At 47.8% G+C, this 18,258-nt stretch overlaps 1 protein-coding gene across 1 annotated transcript in view; it reads left to right on the top strand.

Moving 5' to 3' along the window:
* Positions 1-18,258, top strand: part of LOC138453438 (lebercilin-like) — a 1,169,225-nt gene that overhangs the window by 367,530 nt on the left and 783,437 nt on the right. The window lies entirely within an intron of this gene.

The raw sequence follows: 18,258 nt of genomic DNA, 5'->3' as shown, positions 1-18,258 counted from the left end.
ATTTAGTATATGTAAATTTTTGTTGAATTGTATATTGTTTTATTTTCCTTTCTTTCATTACTGTTGAAATGTGTTAAAAGTCAAATTGGCTAGTGCACAATAAATAAATTAAAAAAATGAAATAAAAAAAATAAAAAAGAAACAGACATTATGCCATCTTCTTGGACAAGTAGTCCTTGGACCACCAGCCCCCCACGGTTAGAGGCCAATTTCCTTACTGGACCTTGCCAGTAAGATATTCTCCAAATGTGTGTTGCTCAAAGTAACAATATCCTGAGGCCCTCCCAAGCGAATTTAAGCAGAGGGTTTAGTTCAGGGGACCACTGCTTTCACTCTGAGCACCATCATGGAGAAATACAGTAAGGTTAATGGAGGGAGATTATTTGTGGCTTTTTCAAATTTGGAGAAAACATTTGATTTGATTGATAGGAACATCATGTGGAGTGATTTATATTTTATTGGGGTCCCTAATGGCTTATTCAATCTTATCGGATCGGAGAATTATACATTGTTTTTCCCCAGCAATAAATGTGAAAAGCAGGGATGTCAGTTAGTCTCAATTAATTCCTTTCAGACTTTGGCACCCATCACAAGTTTTGCCTGAGCGCTTAAATGTGGCGGTAACAGAATTACTGCCGCATTTATGGGCTGGCCAAATCACAAGTTGGTAGGAAATTGTCATTTTTACCTCCAGCTATTTGCTGGAGGTAAAAATTACCATTTTCGGGACGTTTTCGGCGCTATTAGCAAAGCGCTTTTTGCACTGCACTAGTAGCGCCCAATGGACCCAATGGGGAATGGGGACTTACTGCCGCCCACAAACGGAATCCAGTGCAAATTGCGCCAGACTGAGTTGCGCTAATGCAAATAGCGTTGGGCGGTATCCCGACGCAATCCATCTCGTGATGAGGCCCTTTGACTCTAGTAATTCTCTTAGGAAAGGTAATCCACCCTCTTTGAAGAATACATTTTATAGCATGCTTCTTTATTCTGATGACACAGCTATTTTTGGCTAAACCCTGGCAGGTCTTCAACAAGGCCTACTATTCACAAATGACTATTTTGGGTACTATATATTTGAATTAAATATGAGAAAAACTAAAATGATGGTGTTCGGGAAAAAGAGTGAAACCTTGTAGCTGGTTTTAAATAAATGTAGAGATGAGGAGGTAATATCATTTTTTTTAGCCTGCTCTTCTCAAAGAGCGATGCTTGGGTCAATAATTTTAAGAAGACAGCTGAAAGGGTATCATGAAGGATTAAAGGGCTTTTTAATATTGTATTTAATATTTGCGGCGTTCAGATTGGACAAGTGCCTGGAGGTGTATAAAGCAAAGGTCTGTTCCATGATTTTTTAAGTAGCACCATCTATGTTTGTTTCGAACTGTCATGTCCTGGAGGGGTTGCAAAATTATTCCTGTGCCAAATAGCAGCTCTCCCTCCAGGTACACCTGGTAGCGCCTTATGAGCAGTGTTAGGCAGAATTATATGCAGTACCCTTTGGGAACACCACACGCAATTAAGACTACAAGTGACAGTACAATTTCACCTTTGGTACAAGTCTGTACTACACAGTTAAAGTGGTAGCAGTAGCAGAGCAGTCAGACTTATCTGAAGAGTAAGTGAGCAGTATCACATAGTTACACAAAGGACAGCAATTACTATGATTCAGGCAAACACTGACTCAAGGTTTTCAAGTAAAAGAATATACATTTATTTCACTCTTCAGTTGTATAACATTACACTATTATAAGCAGTCCAAAAATCACTCTCTTAATACACCACACCACTTCCCTTAAATTCCAGACAAGTTAAGCTCACAAAATGAAGTGGGAGCAAAATAGCACTCCAGTAATTTAAAAGGGAGGGAAAGACAGACGTTAACGGAAATGAATCCACACCAACAGGTAAGTACTCAGGGCAAGCGAACAAGAGAGACTACAATGATAAAATCAGATAGAAAAGGCTTGGGGCCAAAGTCAATGGTTCAAAAGTCTTTTGCTCAAGATAATACAGTTCAGTGTAGTACGCGGTAAGGTTCGTGGCACGGTTTCCGGACGAGGTTGGTTGGTAGAAGAGTTAGTTCAAAGAGAAGAGAAGGACAAGCCCTCGGATTGGAGAAGGATTTCAAACCCTTTCACCGCGGGTGAACGAAACGAGCAACCGGATTTGCACGGTACCTTAAAACAGAGAGGGAGCTGTAGCTGAGGCAGGCGTTCCTGGTAGTTCCTGCAGGCTCACGTTTCCTGAAGCGACTGTCGAACTGATCAGAAGTAGGAAGACTGGAGGGTCCTGCACTACCCAGGGAAGAAACCAGCAGCAGAGCAAAGCAACGAATAAAAGGTGCGCTCCTTAAAACCCAAGCAGGGTCCGACCTTCCTGGCTATCCGGCCCACTGTAGCTCTGTACAGTGAATTCAACCAGAGGAGGGTTCCTGGCTTGCAGTTTGGGTGAACTGGTTGGTCCCACCAGCTCAGGGGAAGAGGTTTCCTGGAAGAACTTCTCTGTCGTCGGATTCTGGAGATTCAGACCTGCAGCAGGGCTTCACTGGGCGGTTCAGTCATTGTCGGGGTCCTCTTCTGCCAGTTCCTCGTTGGTTCTTTCGTTTCAGTGGCGACTCTGCTCTTCCAGTCACACAGACCTGCTTTTTATGCAGTTTTCCCCCATTCATGCAGCCTGGCTGTCAATCACACAGCAGGGTGACTGTCCTGGCGTGGACAGTCCCCTCAGCCAATCAAACGGAGTGCGACTTGGGTTACCAAGGGAACCTATGGCAGGGGTACGAAGATCCCTCCCTCACATCCTGCCTACCTAGACTTTGAGGTGCCTTAAGGAGGGCTCCTGTGCAGAAGCCTGCGAAAAGGCGATGAACAAAGGGACCAAACCTGGTTTGGCGCGCAGAGTAAAACACGAGAAAGACTTTAACAAAAAGAAATTGCAAATAAACCTGGCTGGAGCAAAAATAAAATGTATTTGGTGAAGCGGGTTTATGTTCGAGGCTAATATAATAGCCTAAAACATTACCACGTTTATATAAGATAATCGTGGTAGAAAAGTTAGGGTAGATACCACTGCCACCAGCCAAGTTTTAATGTAAAGGGAGCGAAACAATGCTCCCAGAGACACAGACAAAAAAAGGATAAGAATTAACCCTTTTCAATACTCCATGGAAGATGGGGGGTGTACTGGGTCTGTGGTAAAAGTGACTAAAAAAAGTTAATTGCAACTTTATCTTTTCTGGGGGACAGTAGTCAGCCCCAGAAAAAGGGAGTCAGTGGGAAGTCTAAAAGACAACCCTGTGTCACTGCACTGAAGGTGCTGTGTAACACACATGAAAAATATGGTGCCCTGGAGTAGGTGAGGCTCCAGTGCCCAAGATCACACAAAGTAGAAATACACAAGCAAAACACATGTAAGAGTGGGAAAAAAGGCTCACACTCTTACCAGGTAAAAAAAAAAAATCCACCAAAGCTGCTGAGGGACTCAGTAGGTAAGGGCAATCAACCATTTATTAGAATTCTCCCTAACAAGCAGAATTGTGGGTGTTTTAAGGTGTCAACCTAGATGAGATTTGTAACTTATTTTTTAAAAGCAACTCTGTGATTTTCAACTAATCATAAAGGGAATTTTAGTGTAAGCATGATTGCAACCTCCCTTGGTAAAGAAAAATACTTGTGGAAGAGGGGGCGTAGGGTTGTAAGGAACTGTCCTTTTGAATGGGGGCAGAGGTGGTGAGAACTAAATTTGGCACATTAAGTCAACTCAGAATAGCTCTTAAGGCAAGAGCTTGTCCGATGGGGAGAGGGGCAGATGTACAAAATATACATAAGCTGCATCTTAAAAAAAAAAAAAAACTTTATTTTTGCGTTTTTTCAAACTTGTTACATTAACTTTCACACCCCAATGGGGGTGTGATCCCCATGCCCCCGACCATCCTCCCCCACCCCCCGTCCCCTGTCCACCCGTCTGCCACCCTCCGCTATATATCCGCCACTCCTCTTTATGGGTAAGTGTCTATGCCGGGGCTCCTGCCTGACCAAGGTTTGTGTCTCTACTTTGAGCATCGGGTTCCCCCGTCGAGGATGATGCGTCATCTGTTGTTTCGTTGATTAGGAACGCTACAAATGGGCCTCAGATGTCAGGAGGGCGTGCATGTTGTGGCAGTGTTTTGATGAAATTGGACTCAACGTCTTGGCAGTATAGGATGTCTTTCCGCCAGTCAGCCACTGTTGGGACAGGTCCCCGACCCCAGGTCATGGCGACTCTTCTGCGTGCCAGGGTCAGTAGTACCCCTGTTAATTTCCTCACTGTAGGTGAGAGTTGTTGTGTCATTCCGAGAAGTGCCACCGTCGGTACAGGTTGTGCTTCTTCCCCTATAATTGCCGATGTTGTCTGAAGGACCTGGGTCCAAAAAGGTGATATATTGGGGCAGTCCCATGCGAGGTGAAGAAAGTCTGCGGTTAGATTTCTACATCTCTCACATTTTGCCGGTGAATCTGATTGTTGTTTATTCTTTTTGGCAGGGGTAAAGTACGTCTGGTGAAGGAAGTTCAAATGAATTTGCTTGAGACGTGAGTTTAACGCTATTTTTTGTGTTTGTCGTAATATAAATGTCCATTCTTCCTCTGGGATTACAGCATGTAGGGATTTTTCCCATCTAGATTTCGTGCGTGGGTTAATGGTTGTTTTGTCGGATAGGATGGATCTGTAAATGGTTGAGACTAATCTCCCTTCGCCTTGCGTTTGGATCACGTTGTGCAATAGTTGCCATGTTAAGGGTCCCGCGGGAAGGTGGGAAAGAGTGCTTGGAGTGTATACCGGGTTCTGAAGTAGAGGAACTTATCCAAGGCGTTTACGCCCCTTCGCTCTGTTGCCTGTTGCGGTGTCATAAAGATGCCTTCAGTGAACAGGTCGCCTAGGGTGTTTAACTGCAGTTTCGCTACCCAGATGTGGAAGACTTTTTCGAAGGTCAGGGGGATCCCTGGGATAAATTTGATCGGAAGAAGGGGTGAATATCTTACTGCGACTTTGTATTTTAGTGCAAGTCTCTTCCAGACCCCGTAAGTCGAGAGGACAACATTCATGGTGTTATAGGGCACTGGGAGCTGACTAATGATGACTGCCCTCTGCAGGTTAGGGGTCACCAAGGCGCGCTCTATTTGTACGTGCGGTCTGACGAAAAGTGTGGCGTACCAGTGGCCGAGGAACTGCGCCTGCACTGCCCAAAAGTATCTCTCCAAGTCCGTTTGAAACCGGGAGTATGAGGGTTGAATGGGCTACTCTGGCTGGTTTGCCCGCCCAAAGGAGTTCAAGGACAAGACTCTTAAGTTTCTTTAAAAAGGGCTGTGGGATTAGAATGGGAATGTTAGAAAAAAGGTATAGTAGTTTTGGTAAAATCAGCATTTTAACTAATGAGGCTCTTCCCCACAGGGTTAGCGGGAGGGATTTCCAACGGTTTACTTTCTCCTGCAGTGTTTTTAATGTTGACTCGTAGTTGTCACGGAAGACTTCATGGTAGTTTAGTGACATTAATATCCCTAGATAGCGTACCCGCGAGGTTTCCCAAGTGAAGTGGTAGTCATCGGCAAATGGTTCAGTAGCTGGGGTGAGCGGGAATATGATTGATTTGGCATGATTGATTTTTAACCCGGCGATTGCCCCAAACTTTATTACTTCTCTCATTACAGGGTTGAGGTTTTCAGCGGGGTTTCGGATGAACAGCGCTACATCGTCTGCATATAGGGATATGATCATCTTATGCAGGCCTACGCGAAGTCCCCGGTGGAGTTGATTAGATCGTAGGGACGACGCAAGGGGTTCCATTACTAATGCAAATATTAACGCTGACAGAGGGCACCCTTGCCTGGTACCCCATTGCAGCTTGATAGGAGTCGATCTCGCTGAACCCACTACTATTGTCGCCTGTGGACTGCTGTAAAGTAAGGATATAAGTTTATTGAAGCGGGTTCCTAGGCCCACTCAGGTGAGTACCACGAATAGGTAGGGCCACTCCACCGAGTCAAAAGCCTTCTCGGCGTCAAGTAATACTGCGACGGCTTGATGATCGGGGTTAAGAGCCTTCATTACTCTGAACAGTCTTCTGATGCCGAATGTTGTGTTGTGGCCCGGCACAAAGCCTGCCTGGTCCGCAAGTACAAGACCCGGCATCACTGGTAGTAGCCTCTTAGTGAGTATTTTGGCCAGTATTGCATTGTCTAAATTAAGTAGGGAAATGGATCTGTACGACGCACATTCCTCAGGGGGTTTGCCAGATTTGTGTAAAAGGATAATATTGGCCTCCCGGGTAGTCTGCGGGAGGGAGCCCGATTCCAGCGCCTCGCCGTAAACTTCGGCGAGAAGAGGGGCTAGGGTGTTTGCAAAGGTTTTGTAAAATTCCCCGGTTACCATTGGGTCCTGGGGCTTTGGTGTTTGGGAGGGATTTGATGGCTTCGACAATTTCATCGGGCGTGATGAGATCATTGAGGGGTTCTCGTAGATCTCTTTCTACCCAAAATAGTTTGGTGTCTTCAAGATATCTGTGTAGTGCTTCGGTGCCTGAGGTGTATTTTGAGGTGTAGAGGTCTTGGTAAAAGGATCGAAACGTATATGCTATTTCCTCATCTGTGTGCACTATTAAGCCATGACTGGCGCGTATCCTCTCGACCATTGTGGGCTTCCTGTCAGCTTTTACTAGTTTTGCTAGGAGGGCGCCAGGTTTTTGGCCTTCGCCATATTGTCGGATCTGGCTGTTCTGGCCTAGGAACTTTATTTCACGTTCCGCTGTGGTCCTGAACGTTTGTACTTCTTCTATAAGAGCGGCCTGGATGGCGGAGTCATCCGCGGCGGAGAGTTTAAGTTCGACGGTGTTTAGGCGTTCTTCACTGGAGGTTAACTCCCGAGGAATCAGTTTAAGGATGCCGTTCTCGTTGGCCAAGCAGACCCCTCTCACAAAGCACTTTAGTGCCTCCCAGATCGTGCCCGCCGAAACTACTGAACCCACATTGATTTCTAGGAATGTTGCGATCTCATCGCGTAGTTCTGAGGCGAACACTTGGTCTTACAGTGAGCCCGGCTTGAAGCGCCAGTGTAGTAGACGAGACTTGTAGGTGGCTGAATTGCAAATGAGGGTTACCGGGGAGTGATCAGAGAAGGTTTTAGGTAGTATGGCAGGGTCCTCGCTGGAACGAACTGGAGCTGGTGTTGTGTACTGCCGGATGGAACGTGTAGTTGAGCTGTTCCCAGTTGCTGTGTCTCCACGCGTCTACCAGGTCATAAACTTTGCATATTTCTTGTATTTGGAGGGCGCCTTGGAGATTGCCAGAGTTGTGTTTCGCGACTTGTCTTTTGCTGGGTCAAGGGCAGTGTTGAGATCGCCACCCCAGATGATCGTTCCTGCGGCTTGTGTTGCGAGGTGTGTGAGTACCCAGTCAAAGGTATTTACTCCATCCACGATGGGGCCTTATGAATTGACTAGAGTGATTTATTTTCCTTCCACGATTCCTCTCACCAAAAGGGATCTGCCCTCAGTGTATTTTATGGAGTTTACCAGTCGAAACTCAGATCGCCTGTTGATCAGGATCGCTACACCTCTGGTGTAGGCTGAGTGCGAGGAGAAGTATCTACGGCAAACCCAGCTACGGGCCCTTTGGTGTTCTTTCTCGGGCAGGAGATGGGTCTCTTGGATCATCTACTTGATGTCGCTTCAGGTATTGGAGGAGTTTCCTTGTTTTTGAGGGGCGGTTGCCTCCTCTAATGTTCCAGGTGGCGACCTTGAATTGTTAGGTTATTGTGTAGATTAATGCTGTTGTTGTTAAGCTTGGCATGTGGAAACCTCTGGTGGTGTTGGCAGCGTCGGCGACCGACTCCAGGAGGCCTCCAGAGCGAGTGGAGGAGAGGGGGTGACAGAGCGTGGTGAGCCCCGGGGGGGCGGAGGGGGTCGACTGTCTGGGGGCGCATTCCCAACTTTGTTCTCCAACTTCCTTCCTTACACAGGCAACCCCCAACTCACCTGTCGGTTCTTTTGGTTGGGTTGGGATCCACAACAGTGCGCATCCGCCCCTTGTTCTCCCACCCATTAACGATGAACTGTTGAATTAACTTTGCTGTGCAAGGGGCGATAGGGGCTTCCCAAGTTGCACGGCCTCGGAGCGCTAGACTCTTGTGTCGTTTCGGACCAGTTGCTGTGCTTTGTACTCGGGATTTAGTGCCAATGACCTTGAGTCAGTCATGATGGATTTCTGCGGCTTCTTTCACGTTGCATGCGTGCTTGGTTGGTGCTAAGTCAATCCTTCTCGATCCAGGAATGAGTTGGCCTCCTCTGGTGTTTGGAAGAAATGGACTTTCCCCCCATGTTGGACTCTGAGGTATGCCGGGAAGAGCATTGAGTATGAGAATTGGTTCTCTTTCAGCCTTTGCCTTGTGGTAGTAAAGGATCTTCTCTGGGACTGGACTGCCGGGGAGAAGTCAGGGTAGAAGTGGATCCTGTCTCCATCGTGGTGAAGCTCCCCTTTCTCCCTGGCTAGTCGCAGAATGGTATTAGTCTTTATAGTTGAGTAGTTTTGCTATTGGTGGATGGGATCCTGTGTGCTCTTTCCACGACAAAAATGTGTGAGAGGGCATCACGGCCGAAAAAGGTGGTGCATAGCGATTCCACAAAGTCTTCCATTTTTGTATCAAGCTGGTGTTCTCTCACCCCGATAATCCTGATATTATTCCTTTGGGAACGGCCTTCCAAATCTTCGCATTTAGAGGTGGTGACCTTCATTTGGGTCTCGAGCTGGGAGATTCTGGCTTCTAGGGTCACAGCGCTATCATCTAGGTTGGACACACGCTGTTCGACGTCGTTGAGTCGCTCAATATGGGTGTCCATTCAGTGTTGGAGAAGATCCACTTTCGAGGCAAGGCCATCCATTTTGTTGTTCAGACTCTCTATGCCGGCTTTCAGGTCAAGTAGAAGCCCTTTTATGTCTGTGGAGGAGGTTCCTTCCTCCATTTGGAGTTTGCTGGTAGTAGGGGTTTCTGGCTCCTCTTGTCTTCTAGGGGTTTTGGGGACTGTTCCTGTTTCAAAGTTTAGTTTTCTTTGTGACCAGTCTGTCTTCCCCATTTGACCTGTTCTGTTGGGGGTAGTTCCGTATTGGTCTGGACACTCGTATCTGGTGTTGGAGCGCAGGTTGTCACCCCTCAATGGATTATGGCATGTGTTATGTAGCAGGGGTTAGGGGCAGCAGTGTGGCCTGATGGATCTGCTGAGCTTGTGTGCTGCGCTTATCTCGGTTTCCGAGTGTAATCTTGTCAAGTTCCAGTAGGGGTTGATGAGTCAGTGTTAGGTGACTAGAGAGCTTTGTCATCCACGCAGTGAAGTTGTGGAGTTAGCCTGTTCCACTGGGTATTGCACGGGTGGGGTGATTGTTTCCCCTTGTTACTTATGCCAGGGGAGGAGGTTCTGGTGTGCCTTTGCCTGGGCTGGGTGGCTGTGGTAGTCTGGTTGCGCAGGGGGGGGTTTCTTGTAGTTACGGCAGCGTTCCCACCCGCCTGCTCCATGCCTGGTTGTGATGCTTGTGGCTCGGCTTCCGTTCAGGTTAGCCGTTCGCTCCGTTGGGCTTGTGATGAGGAGGGAGGAGGGGCCGCCACGCGCGGCCTCCAGGCCGGCGCCCTGCGTCCTGGTCTCCCCGCACTGCGTCGCAGGTCCGGTCGTGAGGAGGGGGGGAGAGCCCTGGGAGCGGCGCGGACCCCTTCCTTGCCCAGCACACCCTCTGCGCAGGCGAGCAGGCAGCAGCCCGGGAGTTCGTTGCTTGAGCCGCGGCTGTGGGTCCTTCCCTCCGGGATCGATTGCAGGTGCTGTGCCGGAGTTGCTGGCATGGGGGGACGAGGGGAGGGGGCGGGCGACCTTCGCTTTCGCTGGCGGCTCGTGGGTATTCACTATGGCTGCAACCCCTGAGGATGCAGAGGGTCCGGGCAGCCTTTGTTCGCCCGCGCCACTCTCGGGCTCGAGCTGCTACTCTACTTCCCGGCTTCTGGTGGGCCTGTTCGTTTTCTTATGAGCGCCGGCCCGGGGGGGGGGCAGCGACCATGGTCTTGGGTGTCCCGTTCTGGCACCAGTTTTCACTGCTCGGCAGAGCGTTGTTTGGCACGCAAGGGAGTGCTGTTGTCAAGCAAAGGTGGTCCGAAAGTGACAAGGATTGAGCAGGAATAATCGCGGGCCGTGCGGGAGCTCACTAAAAAGCAGCCATCTTGGTTGGCCCTCTAGCGCCCTCCCATAAGCTGCCTCTTAGCTTTATATGTAGACCTATGTACACACACATGAAATGGCAAGGAGAAATCTGTGAAATAAAATCCCCAGAATGCAGGAGGCTGATGCTAATGATACGTTTAAATTTACCAACCACTCAGTAAATGAAGATATGCAGGAGGAAGCGCAACGTGTGCCAGCAAAATTGCGAGTCAATGAATATTTTGTTAATTTTCTGTTCATTTGTCGTTGTTTCTTTGATTTGTGTAAGCATGGACATGTATGGAAGCTATGTTTTATAATATTGATTGTAATAATCAGGGTTTTATGTATAGCTTGTTTGACTATGTTAAAGCTGCCTTTTTATTTTAGGCTTGATCTTTGTGAATTTTATGAAATATGAAACATGTTTTTAAATGTTGCTAATTTAATGGAGAAATACGATTAAATACATATTGATTGAGTAATACTGGCCATTACATGGCAGGCTTTACAGATCCCTTCACTGGGGGTTTGGAGGTTACCTCATAAGAATTATTTTGGCATGTAATGGAAATAGTGCATTTTAAAGCACATGGGGCATATTACATCGGTGAAAAAGTGGTTAGGAATAGAAATAACATTTTTCTGATGAATTTGGAGCCTCTTTCCTCTTGCCAAAAGGGATTTTACACAAAACTTAGTGGGAAACATTGGTGAAAACGTTGAGCATTTGACAACCACTTCATAGAGGGATGTGGTGGTGTTAAATAGGTATTTTAATTAATTAATTAGCTTGGTAATTTAAACTTATTTACAGTAACTTAATTGGATTTGAATACAGGGCAAAGTAATTATGAAAAATGTGGCATGCTGTTGTCTTATCTGACCCTTAATCCACGTGCCAGATGGGCAGAGTAACAAATTAACAATTCTTCCACTAGGACACTATTTCATAATAAATATAGGTGACACTCAAAGTTGTATTTCTGATAAATATAATGCATGGTGGCCTCAAACACAAACCTCAATTCTGTAAAAAGCTGTACATGTAAATTATTTAATAAAGGAACGTTGGGTATGCTTGCCACTTATTGGTCCATTATGCTCCTACTAGCTGTACAAAGGAATAGAAAATTGCCATTTTCTACAGGACATAAACATGGGAACATGCTTTAATTAATTTGCTCATTAACACATTTGTCAGCTGAGCAAGGTATCTGAAGATGACAGGGTTTTAACAATGACACTGATATAATAAGTAAGTACATTAACTGAAAAAGAAATGTCATTGTGTCAACAAGCTCAAATCTTGCATCTACAAAAATAAGCTGGAACCACAGCAAGCTCATTGGCTAATGTAATGTAATGTAATGTAGACTTTTATGGCGCCGGTAGCCCGCGGGCATCAGGGCGCATTGACAATACAAACAAGAACTATCTAGGGGACCTCCCTAGTCTGACCAGAAGAGCTGAATAGCTAAAAGTCTGATTACTTGAAGAGGTGGGTCTTCAGGAGTTTTCGAAATTGCAGGTGATTCTCCTCTATTCTCAAAGCCGAGGGAATGGAATTCCATAGCTGCGCTGCCTGTACTAGAAAAGATCTGCCCACGGCTGACTTGAGTTTATATTTATGCACTACAAGCAGGTTTTTCCCAGCCGAGTGTAGCTGTCTCTTCGGGGTATAGGGTACCAGGCTCCTCTTCAGATAGTTGGGGCTTTTCTGAAGAGGCATTTGTGCACAAGGATTAGGGATTTGAACTTAATGATCTCTTCGACTCTAAGCCAGTGGAGCGATCTTCTGGCCATGGTAGTATGGTCTCTTCTCGTGAATGTTTTACTAGCCTTACAACATCATTCTGAATGACTTGGCAGGTATGCAAATCTTTGGCGAGAGCACCGATAAGAAGGGTGTTGCCATAGTGAAGCCTAGATAACACAACGGCCCTGGCAATGGTGGACATATTGTTTTCATTTAGGAAGGGTCTAATGGCCTTCATAAGTCGCAGGTAATAGGCTGTATTCTTTTGTAGTAGGTTGGCCTGTGCTTTTGAGTTAACGGAAGAGTTCATCATCATACGCAGGGTTTTGACTTGGTTGGATACTGAGATTATGGCCTTATTCATCTGGAATGATTTGTACTCCAACCCCAGTTTAGCTAAAAGGCGACTGGACCCAAACAACATAAGTTCTGTTTTAGAATCGCTGAGGCACATCGAGTTTGATTGCATCCAGTCATTGATTTTACTATATATTTGGCCGATCTTTACGCTGTCTGTGCTATGTGAGCCCTCTAGCTCTACTATAAGCTGGGTATCATCTGCATAGTTTTTTTAAAAAATTTATTTTTATCTTTATTAATTCCACACACAACATATAACAACATTCCCGACATTTGCAGTCACATGTGTTTCACAATATGCATTACCTGTTCAACTTCTATAATGTCCCCCCCCCCCCTGCATCCCCAAAAGGAAAAAAAGAAAAAACTCGAGCATCACTCCTTGCACCTCCGGCAACAGTTGCTCAGGCAAAGTCCTCCTCGAGGTTCTCAAGCAAGTCCTCGTCACTGGGGGCACTACTGGTGCACCCATGTAGCAAGGCTATTATTTGTCTCCATTCCATCAGTGGTCCTACTTCCTCTCCCTCTCCTTTGCTGGCCGCCTCATACCATGCCATTGTCTCCGCATCTGCCCACTTAAGGAGGTCCTCGCACCACCTCTTCACCCTAGCTATGTGAGCAGCTTTCCAGCTCATGGCGATTCTCCTCTTGCCCAGGATCTATGCTAAGTCTTTGAGTTTGCATACATGTTTCAATTTACGTGGCCTGGTGAATCCCCTAGCATGCATGCCCAGATGGATTCTACGTCTAGCATAATCCCATTCTCGGATAGCTTGATTTTCACCTTCCCCCAAAATTTCCCGACCCCCAGGCATGCCCAGAACATGTGGATCATCCCGGCTCTCTCTTCACCACACTTGGGGCATTTTTGTGCCTCTGCGTTTCCAAATTTCGCTATCATACAGGCGGTCATATATGCTCTATGAGTGACATAAAGTTGGATTTGTTGTAACCTGGCATTTCTAGACACCTTCTTGTGATATTTTAGGGCCCTCTCCCATTGCCCGTCTTGCAAGGCTTCTCCTGCCTCATCCTCCCAGTCCCGCCTTAGATCAGTGAGCTCTTTCCCCACTTTCAGCATTAAAATCCTGGATATTTCGTGCCCCCCCTCTGAGATGTCATACATTGTTTCAATAGCTGTGATCGGGAGCTGTGCCAACTCTGGCTCAGATCACGTTTCTTTCACTTTTTTGACAATTCTGTTATATGTGATGTACTGTCCAGGCTGTACCCCTGTCTCCTCCACTATTGTTTGGAAATCTACAACCTCTCCCTCCTGCCAAATGTCCCCCAGGGTGGCTAGGCCCACAGCTTCCCAGTATTTTCGGATCATTCTTCTGAGTTGGACATCTGCTCCGCATAGCGCCACCAGTGACGCCTGCGTGGAGCACAAGGCCACGCCCCCATGGACCGGCACGTTTTGTGACATACCTCCCACCCCAATCTGAGCAGTCCTGGTCTCCCTTTCACCTCTAGTTTTGGAAGCCATATTAGTTCTTGCAAAAAGTAAGGGGCACTTTCCTCCTTCAGCAGCCTGGACTCTGCCCTCTTGTTTTCCGCCAGCCACCTGGCCACATATTGTAGTTGTGCCGCAAAGTGGTATATCACAAAGTTTGATAACTTAATCCCCCCTTTATCATATGCGTTCTGAAGCTTCCACAGGACCACTCTGTTTTTTGTGTTATGCCACAGGAAGCCCCTGCACAGGCTGTGCAGTTTGGTAAAGAAGCGCTTAGGCACCATGTTTGGGATATTAGAAAAGTAGTGCAGCAGCCTTGGCAGAACCACCATCTTCAGCAGGTCCGCCCTTCCCACCATAGCCAAGGGTTGCTTGGCCCAAAATTCCATGCTGTTTTTCACGCCTTCCAAAGCTTTCTCTGTGTTATGTATGTGCTCGTCCGCTACCGTATGATAGATGTTAATCCCCAGGTATCTAAACGTATCGGTATGCCATGCTATTTGCAGGGTGGGCAGGTTAATTTGTGAAGTGGCTCTGTATCTGCCCTGGGGAAACACAGTTGTTTTATCGGGGTTGACCTTAATCCCGGAGAAGGCCGCATAGCGTTTCATCACTTCTAAGATGTATTGCAGGTTCTCTTCCGGGTAGCGCAGGTATAAAAGCATATCGTCTGCGTATAGCGATATGAGGTGTGGTCCCCCTTTGGTGCGCACCCCTATCTCGCCGTATTGTTGTCTGAGGTAGACAGTCAGGGGCTCGAGAGCTAGTATATACAACATTAGCGACCATGGGCAGCCCTGTCTCATGCCCCTGCCCAACTGCCAGCTTTCCAATGTGATCTTCCCCGTTCTTACTCTGGCAATGGAGGAGCTATAAAACATTCCCACCCACTGCAAGTACCCAGGTCCCATCCCGAATCCCTTTAAGGCCACCATCAGCCAAGGCCATCGGACCGAGTCAAATGCCTTAACTGCGTCCAGTGAGACTACAGCCATTTGACCTGGGTCGCCCTCTGTCTTCTCTATGATATGATAGAGCCTCCTGTGGTTATCGGATATGCTCCTACCGGAACATAACCCGTTTGGTCGGGGTGTATTTGTTTATTTAACATTGGTTTAAGTCTATTAGCGAGTACTGTGGTTAGGTTCTTACTGTCCTGGTTCAGCATGGACAGTGGTCTGTACGACCCACAGTCCACACTGGGCTTGCCTGGCTTGAGGAGGGGGATGATCATTGCATCTCTCAGGGACTCCAGCAGTCTTCCAATCTCATATGTCTCATTCAACATGGCCAACAGTGGGGGTAGGATTTCTTGTCTGTATGTTTTATAAAACTCACTGGGGAGCCCATCCATGCCAGGGGCTTTGCACGTGGGTAGATGCGTCACCACTGCCTCTAGTTCCTCCAGCGTGATCGGGGATTCTAAGTTGTCTCTATCTTCGGAGCTTAGTTGGAGCAATCCTATGTCCTCTAAGACCTCGAGAGTTTCTCTTTCCAAGTCCTCCCCCACATCTACGTAGAGGTGTTTGTAAAATTCGAGGAATCTCTCGTTCACCGATTCTTGGGTATTAGAGATCTGTCCCGCCTCTCCCATTACCTCCCTAATCACTGGCCTTTGTTCCTCGTTTTTATACAGCCACGCTAGCAGCCTCCCAGGTTTGTCCCCACCCGCATGTTGTTGTTCAATATATTTCTTATAATTTAAGTTACTGAGCCTGTCCCATAGCTCCCCCCCCTCCAATTGCAGCTGGCTCGCCCCTTCAGTGTTCCTGTGAGGTCCCCTCCTTCCCCTTATTGTTTCCAGTCTCTTTTCGATATCCTGCAACTTCCGCTCTATGTCTCTTTGGAGCCCTTTGGATTTGGCAATGGTCGCCCCTCTGATTACTACCTTGAAGGCCTCCCACAAGGTCCCATCCGATTTCAAACCTCCCGTGTTAAGTTCAAAATAGTTAATTATCTCCTCCCGGAGGTCCTCACGAAATGAAGCGTCTCTCAGAGCCTCAGCTCTGAGTCTCCATGTGGAAACTCTGGCTCTAGGGGGCTGGTGTCTCCACTCCAGGACCAAGGGGGAGTGATCCGACAGAATCCTGGCTTTGTATTCTGAGCCCACCACCGCCCTAGATACTCCGGGGGTGGTGAACATGTAGTCCAAACTTGTGTATAGTTTGTGTGAGGCCGCATAGTGGGAGTAGTGTCTCGCTGTCGGGTGCTGCTGTCTCCATGTGTTTTCAAGTCCAAAATCCCTCAGGGCCCGTAATGCTCTTGCTGCGGATGTGGGTCTATCAAATTTTGTGTCCGATCTATTTAGTGTGGGGTCTAGTGTGCAGTTTAAATCCCCCCAGCTAGGGGGATAATCTTCCTATACAGCGATTTGTAGTATGACACAGTATCCTGATTAGCAGCGTATGTATTGATGATACTTATTTCCTTGTTTTCCAAAAGTCCCCGAAGTGCCACCATCCTCCCATCCGGCTCCGCCACTGCCTGTAATATCTGGAGAGGCAAATGACGTGCCACCCATATAATCACCCCCCTGGCGTATGCTGAGTAAGTGGCACCCAAAGCAGTGCCCTTCAATTCTTTCTTGATTATCTCCTGTTTCTTCTTCGTGAGGTGGGTTTCTTGCAACAGGGCTACATCTATTTTTTGCCTCCAAGTACATCATCACTTTGTTTCTCTTCAGATAAGTATTGAGCCCCCTGACGTTCCAGGTTACCACTCTAAGGTCACCCATCCCCCTTTCAGTCTCTCCTCTTTTCTCTCTCTCCGGGGTTCTCGGCTCGGGGATGCACATCCTGAATTACGCGCGGAGGCGCACGGGTACATGCTCGCTCTCTAACTACTAACCCCACACACGCCCCAACTCCCTCCCCTCCCCCCTTCCGTTCCAACCCCAACTGTTGCCCAGCTCCATCTCTGGATCTCAGGCGATCCCACATTTGGCCCTGTCCGACTAGTCCGGTACCGGGAACCCAGCAGGTGGTTACCGCTCTACTGGTAACTCAACTAACCTATCTAAAGGAGTATGAGATTGGGTACTCTGTATCTCCCTGCTATGTGCTACAGCTCGTTTGCTTTCCCTTTGAGTGACACGACTATATTCAAGTCCCATTGTCTCATCTTATACAGCACCTCATTCTCCAGTGTCTGTGCATAATTTCTCTGCGCCGCTTTCCTTCTGCCCATCCTTTTCTTTCCAGGCAATTTTGTGCGTCCTGCCAATCCGATGCCTCCTCTGGGGTGTCAAAAAAGAGTCCTGTTCTTGTGGAACACCTTCAACCTTGCAGGATACATCAGCATGTATCTATGGCCCACTTCCCGCAGCCTTCTCTTTATTGCCCCAAAGTTGAGTCGCCGTCGTTGCACCTGGAGTGTGTAGTCTGGATATGCCGTGAATGTGGCGGATGCCCTGCGGATTGTGCCCCCCTTGCGAAAAAATTCCAGGATCCTTTCTCTATCACGGTAGTTTAGTATTTTGGCTATGATGGGTCTCGGGGGTGCTCCCGAGGGAGGGGCCTCCTAGCCAAGGCTCTATGCGCTCTCTGCACTGCAAATCCCTGGGTAAGTGTTCCACCTTCTATTTCTTGCAACAGCATTGATTCAATGTACAATGTGGGGTTCAATCCCTCTTCTCCCTCCGGGGGCCCCACGACATGTATGTTGTTTCTACGTGCCCCTTCTTCAGCCTCTTCGGCTCTGCTCTCCAGGTTGTCCACCTGTTGGCGTAGTGTGTGGATCTCTGAGGTGTGCGTGGTGCAGGCCGCTGTTGGCCTCCACTTCTTTTTGTAACTCTCCCGTGCGGTCAGCGATTGCTCTTACGTCTTGTCTCAGGAGGTTCAGGTCTATTTGCACTGCATCAATTTTGACTTCCAGCGCCACTTTCAGTGTGGCCATGGCCGCTTCCAATTTCGTTTCCCACGGCGCTTTCAAGTCTGCAATGGCTTCCAGGATTTGCTGGTCTCCTCGCGCTGGGGATGCGTCCAGCTGGGTGCTTTTGTATTTACTTCTAGCTCCTTCCGTTGGCCGCAGGGTTTTTGTGAAATCATCCATCGTGGATTGCTTCCCCTTTGTTTTGTTCATCTTAGTTGCCATGTCTTCAGTGATTCCAGCTGGGAAAGCTTCTTACCTCGGGTGGTGCGTCTCCTTGCTGCTACGAGGCTCTCAGCCTCTCTTATGTGGGCTTGTTACTGTCTCTTTCTGGTGCCCCAGCACCGCTGTCTTCATGCCAGGCTATAGTTCATGTGAGCTAGTTCGTTTTGGTGCTGCCAGGGTCAGTCCATCCTGTCTCTAGACCTCTTCTGGGGCAGCCTACTTGCGCCACTCTTATGCCTGACCCCGGCCTGGCGCAGCGGGGCACATGTGAGGGGTGCCTCCGGGCGGTGCTTTGAGTGCTGTTGTGTTACTCAGTGAGGTCTTCCCCTCCTCTGCCTCCCGATATTGGGGTAATGCATCCCCTCCTTCTCGGGCTGT

Source organism: Ambystoma mexicanum, chromosome 4p (genome assembly GCF_040938575.1).
Source record: "Ambystoma mexicanum isolate Mex_15411 chromosome 4p, UKY_AmexF1_1, whole genome shotgun sequence".
Taxonomy (NCBI): Eukaryota; Metazoa; Chordata; class Amphibia; order Caudata; family Ambystomatidae; genus Ambystoma; species Ambystoma mexicanum.
This window is presented reverse-complemented; position numbering and strand designations above follow the sequence as displayed.